The 9,665-nt window shown below is 29.6% G+C and overlaps 1 pseudogene; it reads right to left on the minus strand.

The window, feature by feature from the left end:
* Positions 1 to 616: 616 nt before the first annotated feature.
* LOC112688908 lies at positions 617 to 2,514 on the minus strand (annotated as a pseudogene).
* Positions 2,515 to 9,665: the final 7,151 nt, after the last annotated feature.

Here is a 9,665-nt window from a genome sequence, read left to right on the forward strand (position 1 = left end):
TCTTACACGAGACCTAGCGGGTAAAAAAAAACCCAGCTTCCAGAACTGCTTCAGAATGTGGAACACTGGTAGAAATGTGTTGTTCAGTTGAATGGAGATTACTTTGAAGGATTCCATAGGCCAGATGATGAATAAGGCCATCGCAGAATAATGGCTGATGATCGAATACTTTTAGGACAGAGCTCTTATGTTAAATCCTACACGGTAAAAACTAGGGACTTATGTTAGTTCTTAGACGGCGGAAAAAAAAATAATATAAAATCACGTATTTCATTCCATGAATAAATATATGATGATGATAAAATATAATAAAAATCGCGTTATTCACAAATAAATATGTGATGATTATAAAATATAATAAGGAAAACCGCATAATACAATATATTATATTTTATGAGGTTTATTACTATAAATTAAAAATTTTACGAAATCCCAATTCAAAAGAATCGGATGATCAAAGAGTAATTTATCCACTGTATAGAGACTAACGCTTTAAAACGTTTTAATATTACAATTACTTTTTTAATATTTAAACTATTTATTTAACATCATAAAAAAATTATTATTAGATTATCTGTAATAAAAATATTGTATTCCAAACCGGTTTTAAACCTTGTTATGGAATATATTTTATCAGCTGTTTTAAGTCTTTCATTTTGCTGTGTATTATGGGTAAGCTAATCCTGTATACTAGTGATTCAAGTAGAGTCATTGGTATTATGTTGTATTTTCTTAATTTGAAATGGTACGAAGTTATTCCATCAATATATTCACTTGTTTCAATTATTCCATACTGATCGGATTTACATTCAAAATAGTAGTACTTGGAAATTAAAAATTTCTCAATTGTATGATATTTTACTGACTTTTTTCTGGTTAAACATTCCATGGCATCTGTATTTTTAATATAAAGTATGGAAACCAATTTTGGTAATCAAATATGATGCTATTATCAACTAAGAATACTGAAAATTTGTCTGAGTTGTTTGATGACCTCAAAATTAGTTCTACATAGTCCTCTAAATTGTAGTCTATCAACTTTGTTTAGTTTTTTTTTTTTTTTAATTAAGACAAAATCACGATCACACGGCAAAAATGAATGTCCTCTTTGTGAAAAAAATATTTTGACTTTTTTGAACCTTTTTATTTCAACACGAGCCATGACCATTCTTATTAAAGCATAGTTCTTATTCTGCCCTGCACAATTATCACAAAATAAATGCAATTCTTCTACATCTTTATCGACAAAATAATACATCAAAAAAAGAGCATACATCATCAGGGGTTTTCCTGGCTGTTGCTTCATGATAAAATAACATAACAAAATAAATTATTTTTGTTTAAATTATGAATTCCAAATGTATTATCAGATAGTTACCGATAATAATAAACTTCCTGTACTGGTATTCTAGGTAAGTCAACTACAGCCATGAAATTAAAACAAAGACCTAACTCTTTTTTATTCTGATGTGTTATTTCTGTGGTTTTTTTTTATACTGTTGTAAAATTTTTTACTTTTATGTTTATGAACTAGTAGTTCTGCAGTAGCTACTATTTTTGCTGTGTCATTTAAATCCTTATTCATTATTTTTGTATTAAGTTCTTCGCATTTTGAACAAGCGTCTTTTACTGGAGCACCGAAGCTTAATGAAAAATTATTTTTAAAATACTCCCAATAAAATTGATACTTTATTTTACCTTCTAATTTTGTATATTTTTAAAAGCATTTTCAAAGCATGCATCGTTTTGAAATTTAATTTAAGGTCAAGATATTTTTTTTGTTTTGTTGTACAGTGTATTTCTTAAGTAGGAAAACCCATACTATGACCATGTATTTTTTGGCAATACTCTAATTTACATGCATTACTTTTTGTATATTTACCTCTCTTATTAAAAGGTGAAGTATTATTTTCTAACAAAAAAATCGACCACCTAACTCTTTTTTCAAAAATATGAAGTACTTTAATAAAAACTCTTTCACATACCCGAATACGTTGGTTATTTACTATTAAAAAATACTGTACACTTTTGGATTTTGATTTTTCTTTTCCTTTTTCTGTTTCTACCCGTTCACATTTTCTAGTAATCATTTTGATTTCAAATGTACGCTGTAAGTGAATATCTTGTTTATTTTTCGTTTTTCTAGTTCATAAAACATTTTCATTACATTTTCCAGGTGTTCTTGTTGAAACTTTCAAGGCATTTTTTTAAACAACAACTTAAAAATTAGTATAGTTCCTATTATATCAATAATACATAAAATTATTTTGAAATTTAGAATATTAAATACCTTACAATAAATTATTTAATAACAATTTTTAAAAAAAAAATTAAGCATTCACCCTTTAGTGATTGTTGAAGGATCATTCTTTGGAGCAACTAATTGACCAACCCAATTTGTATATTCTTTCCCATATACTTTCGCTTATTTAATAACATTCTTTTGTATGTTTCTCTATTAACATAACCTTTTTTTCTTTTCTGAGGGCTCTTCATGTCATCGTCTGAATTCATTATTTTAATATTACGATTTACGAATAGAAATTAACAAAATTAGGTATACTGTGTCACTGACATTATATTTTAGTCTAATAAATAATAGTAGGTATAGAACTGAATAATATTAATAATGGACAATAAATGGTTTACCCGATGGCTGATTGACTTACTGATATTAACATAACAATAAATTAAGTAAATAATAAGCTATAAATAAATATAACATGTGGAAAACTGTTATAACGATTTTGATAATAAATATTCTCGGCAAAAAGGTCACGTGTCTAGGACATACGCCGTTTTTGCATTTAACACAAAATATCATAATAATTTTATAATATACCAGTAAACTGTAAATGTGTCCCGTTTGCTCAGAATAATGTAATTGACGAATCTAAACAAAAATCTGTATAAATGTGGTTTTATGAAAATTATGGACATGTGCTCTTCTTGCATTTATTGATTCAGTTGCAAACTTTACAATTTTTTATAAACAGTAGGTTAGTACGGATTAATTTCTAGAAAAATAAGTGTAATACAATTTGTATTTCTTGTTTTATGAATATACTTACAAATCACAGTTACATTACCGGTTAGTAGTGATTACTAGTATTACATCTGAAACGACTTGTTTCAAATTAACCACTATCGAGAACAAATTCTGTAGAAAGCTGACTTGAAAAATCAATGATACTTTCTTAATTTCTTGTGCGAGTTATATTGACATTGATCATAACATTAATAATTTTTCCACAAACTGTTAACTTTAAAAATAAGTATTATTGTAATAACATAAGGGTTATTGAGTTTTTAAAAAATGCTAAAAATAATATTATTTTATAATCAGTGCTCGACTTGAAGGGTGACGCAGAAGGACGGAGTACCCCAATTAATTTTCCTCTTACTATTATTACGTTATAACTATAACGCTCAATACGTTTTGGGATCGCTTTGTTTTTAAAACAAACAGTCCCTTTTTTTCAAGTTGAGTACTGTGTATAATAATGCAGATCCTATTTTATTATTATAAAAATTGAACATTTTTAGCGATTTCAACGGCATTCTAGTGAATATTAGTATATAATGTAATGACATAAATAAAAAAATTAATTATTAAAAGTAAAACAAATATGTTGTATACCTAGGTACAACAAGAATTTGTACGGAGTTAATTCACACATAGTGCCGTTAAAACCGAGTGTGTAGAGTGTGCATTGTACACAGATCCCGGGCCTCATACTATACTATAAGGTCTCAAAAAGTAAAAAAAATTTTAATGATTAGGGATCTTTAGATTTTAATAAATACACAGGCCTCGAATAGTTTAATTACAGCACTGTTTACACATTTTGTAATTATTTCTTACAAAATCCTACTACTATATAACTTCTTATAAAATTCGTTTCTTCTAACATAAGTGTGCTTTCCTTCCCTTACTTTTAAGAAAATTATTTGGTGGACAGCATGTACCTTATTAAGCTTGCGACTCTTGTTCAAATTTTAACAAACGCCACAAATGTATACCATATATTGCAATAAAAATTACAAGAATATTTGTAATTTGTACATAACTACCATTTATGTCATTTTAAATTTTAGTGAACGATAATAAACATTACATTTATTAAACCTATTGAAACCTTGACACCTGTTGCCTATATTTTATAATTATTTTATGCTTGTTTTTTTTAAAAAAAAACTCACCATAGAGCAGTGTTTTACAGAAAAATGGTCTTAAATTTTAATGTATAAAGAAGGCAATATGTATCTGATTTTATTTATATATTTTATTTTTAACATGAACGTTATAATATTCACAGTAATAATACTATTTTGCTATATAATCATATATAATTTTCAATAATAAATACATTCTAAAAAGTATTTTTTTATTGATGGTTATAATGAAATGACTAATTTAATTAGGTGTTAAAAATAATAGTGTTTGAATGAGTAAATTATTAAGTTCGAGAGCAATTTTTTATATTCATGGTTAGTCAAACTCTCGAGCTAACTAAATATTTAAAATCATAAAATGTATAAATATTTATGAATGAAAATAAATAAATAAATAAATGAAAAAACTATTCTGGAATGCCAGCAAGAAAGCAGATAAAAAAAATAAACTGGTGCAACTTATTAAAATTATGTAAATTAATTAAAAATGTTCTATGTTTTCTAACACAACATAGGTACGAAATTTAACTATATTTGGATTGATACTAGATTATAAATAAAATATTTTGACAATTTTATAGTAAATTGTAGATTTGATTCTCAAGTTCTTAATAGTCTATTACCTAGATATTAAACTAAGAATATAATACTCCCTATCTATACCATGTGTATGACGTACTAGTAATAAAGAGACGTACGTAGTACTACTCTTCGTGAATTAGAAAAAATAATAGGTACATCTAAATCAGTACTAAGCCGATTGAAAAATAATGAAAAAGCTATTCAAGAAAAATATGAAAAATTAAATGACAACAAAAGCGCACCTGTAAAGAGAAAAATAAAACGAGAAGGCAAAGATTCCATAGTAGTCAAAGCTATGAATGAATGGTTTTCTGCTGTTACAGAACGTGATGTTCGTATTTCGGGCTCCATGTTACAGCAGAAAGCTGAATTTTTAGCTGAAAAAATTGAATATAGTGATTTTAAGGCTACGGAAGGTTGAATAAGTCGTTGGAAGGATCGGAATAATATTAAATTCAAGCGATTTCAAGGAGAAAAATCAAGTGCTAATACAAATGGAGCTAATGAATAATTTTTAGCTAAATTACCAGAAAATTCTTAAAAAATTTTCTCCTCAGGACATTTATAATGCCGATGAAACTGATTTATTCTACCGAGCGACTGCGAATGGTTCTTTGTGCTATAAACGTGAAACACTTGAAAGATCAAAAAAAGCTATGAATATAAATTAATATATGAATCTTATAATAGTTTTATGTTGTTGTAATATGGCAGGCACAGATAAAAAACAACTGTTAATAATTGAAAAACTGCAAGACTAAGATGTTTTAAAAATATAAAATAACAAACTTGCCTGTTTCTTATTTAGCAAATAAAAATGCATAGATGATAGCAGAAATATTTACATCGTGGTTGAAAGACTAGGACAAAGAACTTGGAAAACAATTAAGGAAAATTGTATTCAACCACTCGATATGGGGATCATTAAGAATTTAAAAACTTATTACCGTGGACTACTGGTAACATACATTTTAAAGGATATTGAAGATAATTTAGTAACTCCATCTACATGTGCTATAGATATCAGTTCTAAATTAAACACTCTACAAGCAATACAGTTTGTCGTTGATAGCTGGAGAAAAGTATCGTCTGTTACGATTCAGCATTTTTTTTCACATTGCGGTTTCATACCACTGATTGATTTACCTATTCCTCCTATTTTTTCTATTAAAAACGGGTAGTTATTTATAAAAATTGATTATGGTGTGCAGTGCTTCAATGAAAATGAAAATTACGATAATATTCTTGATGAAATTGCTGAAAAAAGTCTGCAAAATTAAAAAAGCGATGACGATGACAACGTTCAGCCCGTCAAAATTACAACAAAAGAAGAAAAAAAAATGCATTGATCAGCTGATACTATATTTTATGCAAAATTAATACGGAAATGTTCCAACAACTTCACTAGATGCTTATGCAGATTTTATCAATAAGCAAAGTTTTAATAAATTACAGTAAAGAAAAATGGACGATCACAGTTCGTGTTTGACCACCGACAGTGCATCACGTGTGTTATATCGCTAACGTTTTTATAGCTTCCGATAGCACGTCAAATCGTCAGCCTTACCGACGTCCAGTAGGTAATATGATAAGCTTATTATTTTATAACTTATTCACACCGTACTAGTCAAGCCATGAATAATACCAAGGGCAACAACTTGCCTAAAATTTTGAATCTTAATAAATCCAATCGTTCAAAACTTAATATTTCATCAACACCATTAGTTATAATCAACTTTAAACAAACAAAATATTAAATTATCTTCGATTCCTCGGTCAGCCTCTAATGCCACCGTGGCAGACACAAATTATAAAACTTTTTCCCCACTCAGCAATCCCAAGAACACCACACAGCGCTCCAATAACAAAAACATAACACTCTCCTCCTCTCCAGTGCCTCTCACAGATAACAAACAGGTAGCGAACACTATCGCGTCACTCACTAATGACGATATTTCTTCCGACTCACAAGCTCTAATTACCCATACCATCAATACTACATCGAACAACAACACAGATAACAATAAAAATTTTGCAACCGCCGCCGCCATGGAAAAGACTCCGAGCAGGGAACAGGCTATTGTATTTAATTCTATCGACAGCGTACCCCAAATTAAATATATCCTAGCTATCGATAAAATAGTCCTTCCGAAAAACATTAAATTTGTTTCCCGAATATCAAACAACCACTTCTGCAATTTTTTGTCCAACAAACAAATCTTGGACAACTTAATGCTAACAAAGAAACACATAAATATTAACGACCATTTAATTCCAATACATAGACTAATCAATCCGGCAAAAAGATTTATTATTTCTAACGTATGCCCATCCATACCTAACCAAGTTATAATAGACGCTCTTAGAAGTATAGATATTATTCCGATCTCGCATATTAACCACCTCAAAGCTGGAATCAAGATTTAAGGTTACGAATATATAATGAGCTTCCATCGTCAAATGTTCCTCAACCATGTAGATGTCCATAAGCTTCCTAACTCGTTATTAATTATTGTTAACGAAAACCAGTTCAGAATCTTTTTCACTGATGACCAAATCACATGCTTCGTATGCAGTTAGATTGGCCACACAACATCCAACTGTAAAAAAAATAATGAAGTTAAATCTAAAAATGATCACCTTATTGATCTCAATGAAATTAACACCCATGACAATACCTCGGAAGCTCTAGTTGAAGAGAATTCGCCTTCCACATCAACCGACAAAACTGTGAACTCTTTTCAATGCACAGCCCCTCCCATATACGTGTCATTAGATGACAAACCCATGGACAGAGCTGAACCCACAAATCCCCCTGGGAATATTTTGACTTCATCTACCCCACCGTTTCCACAAGATGATAAACAAACTGAGTCCAGCCAAGAAAATATTGAACATGGATCAAATACGCCTAAATATAACATTACCCCTATCTTAACAAATGATAAAAATAAAAGACCTCTCTCTGGAGCATCCTTGCCACTTAAATCTCCCTCCACAACAAATTTACCAACGTCGCTCATCGCTACAAATAAACCCACAAAAAAAACCAAAAATCAACTCCCGGGTGAACTCTTTCTCAAATCTAGATGATACTTCGTTGGAAAATCTACTAAAACCAGCTGAAGAAATTTTCATTAACAATAACAACCATCCACTATTTCTTCTTCAATATCAATACGTCATTGAACATTTTTCAAACGATGCCATTCATTCACTTTGTCAACAAGTAAATGCAGATATACCAACGTTAATAGATATAACTGAAAAGGTTCGACTTAAAATCTCAGATCGTTCAATGAAATCCAAACTGACAAAATTAGCTAATCTTCTTTTCAAAAGTATGGTACCTCAAGAAGACTAACAAATTATTACTAAAATTAATTAAAAACCTCCAAAAATTATTATTATATAAAAAATAAATAAACAATCACCCTTTATTCATGACCAGTATTATTCAATGAAACATAAACGGATTTTTCAAAAGATCCGTTGATATAAACCAAGTTCTTTTCGAACTCAACCCACTTATACTTTGTTTCCAAGAAACTAATTTAAAAAATTCTCAATTTCCCAACCTTAAAAACTTTACAGGATATATTAAAAATCGTACAGTAACAAATAGAGCTAGTGGAGGAATAGCAATATTCATTCATAAGAATATTGAAAGCAAAGAAGTCACAATCCAAACCCACTTAGAAACAATAGCGACGATAGTTGAACTCGATAAGCAAATTTGTATTTTAACATTTATATACCAGACAGTACTCCTTTCACGTCTTTTGATATTAAAAATATAATAGACTAACTTCCAAAACCTTTTATATTAATAGGAGACTTCAACAGCCGAAATACATCTTGGGGTTGTAATATCACGGACTTCCGTGGTAAAACAATCGAACAAATAATCGAAAACGAACAATCTATCATATTACTAAACAACGGAGACCCCACCAGACACAACAGTTTTAACAGAACATTATCTGCCTTAGACCTAACCATAACCTCTTCTAATCTAGTACCTTCAATGGAATGGCAGGTCCTAACTTCTTATAGTGGAAGTGATCACTGGCCTATAGAAATTCGTATCCAAATATAACTATATTTATCTTAAAAAATCAAGAGCGGAAGCTAGATATATCACTAAGACAAGCAAAACACTATCTTGGAAACATTTTACCTCGACTATCAATCATAAAATAGACCCCTCGGCATTATGGAACAAAATTCGAACATTAAAAGGATATAAATCTCCCCCTACTCCAGATCGACTGAGAGATAATCTTAACAAAATTTATACATTCTCGACCAGCGTTTCGGAAGTATTCGCTCAGTTTTTCCAAAACAACAATAGCAACCAAAACTACTCTGATAAATTTTTAGCCCATAAAAATGCTTATTCATCATTACTACCAGTCACCACGTAGTCACCAATTGCGCATGTGGAACGCAATTTTTAAATTGTTGGACTGAGATCCTCTACTTAAATTTACCTAATTCGATCATTAAATATATTAGATACTAAAAAAAATATATTAGAGGAAAAAAAGTGTTTGTCGTTTACTGTTTTGAGATATGCAAATTACGGCAGTCCACAACCTTAGTATAAAAGAAGTCGCAAATAATAACACCATGTGTTGTTTGGATGAATTGTAAACATGAGTGATTTTTTAATCATGAAAATTCACCTATTGCTTCTCCATACATTCTCCTACGAAATTTATCATTGACAAACGTATATTAAATAGATTCTTCACGACATAGTAATGTTTTGGCGAAGTTGTCGCGTGAACATAGTTCGAAAAATGCTATAAGAATTAAGTTTTTAATATTTTCGATTTTTTCATGAACATTTTCCGGTGTAAAATATACTCGCTGTTCATTTTCCAAGTAAACAGTCAGTTAAA

Source organism: Sipha flava, unplaced genomic scaffold, assembly GCF_003268045.1.
Source record: "Sipha flava isolate LNK unplaced genomic scaffold, YSA_version1 41_pilon_pilon, whole genome shotgun sequence".
Lineage (NCBI taxonomy): Eukaryota > Metazoa > Arthropoda > Insecta > Hemiptera > Aphididae > Sipha > Sipha flava.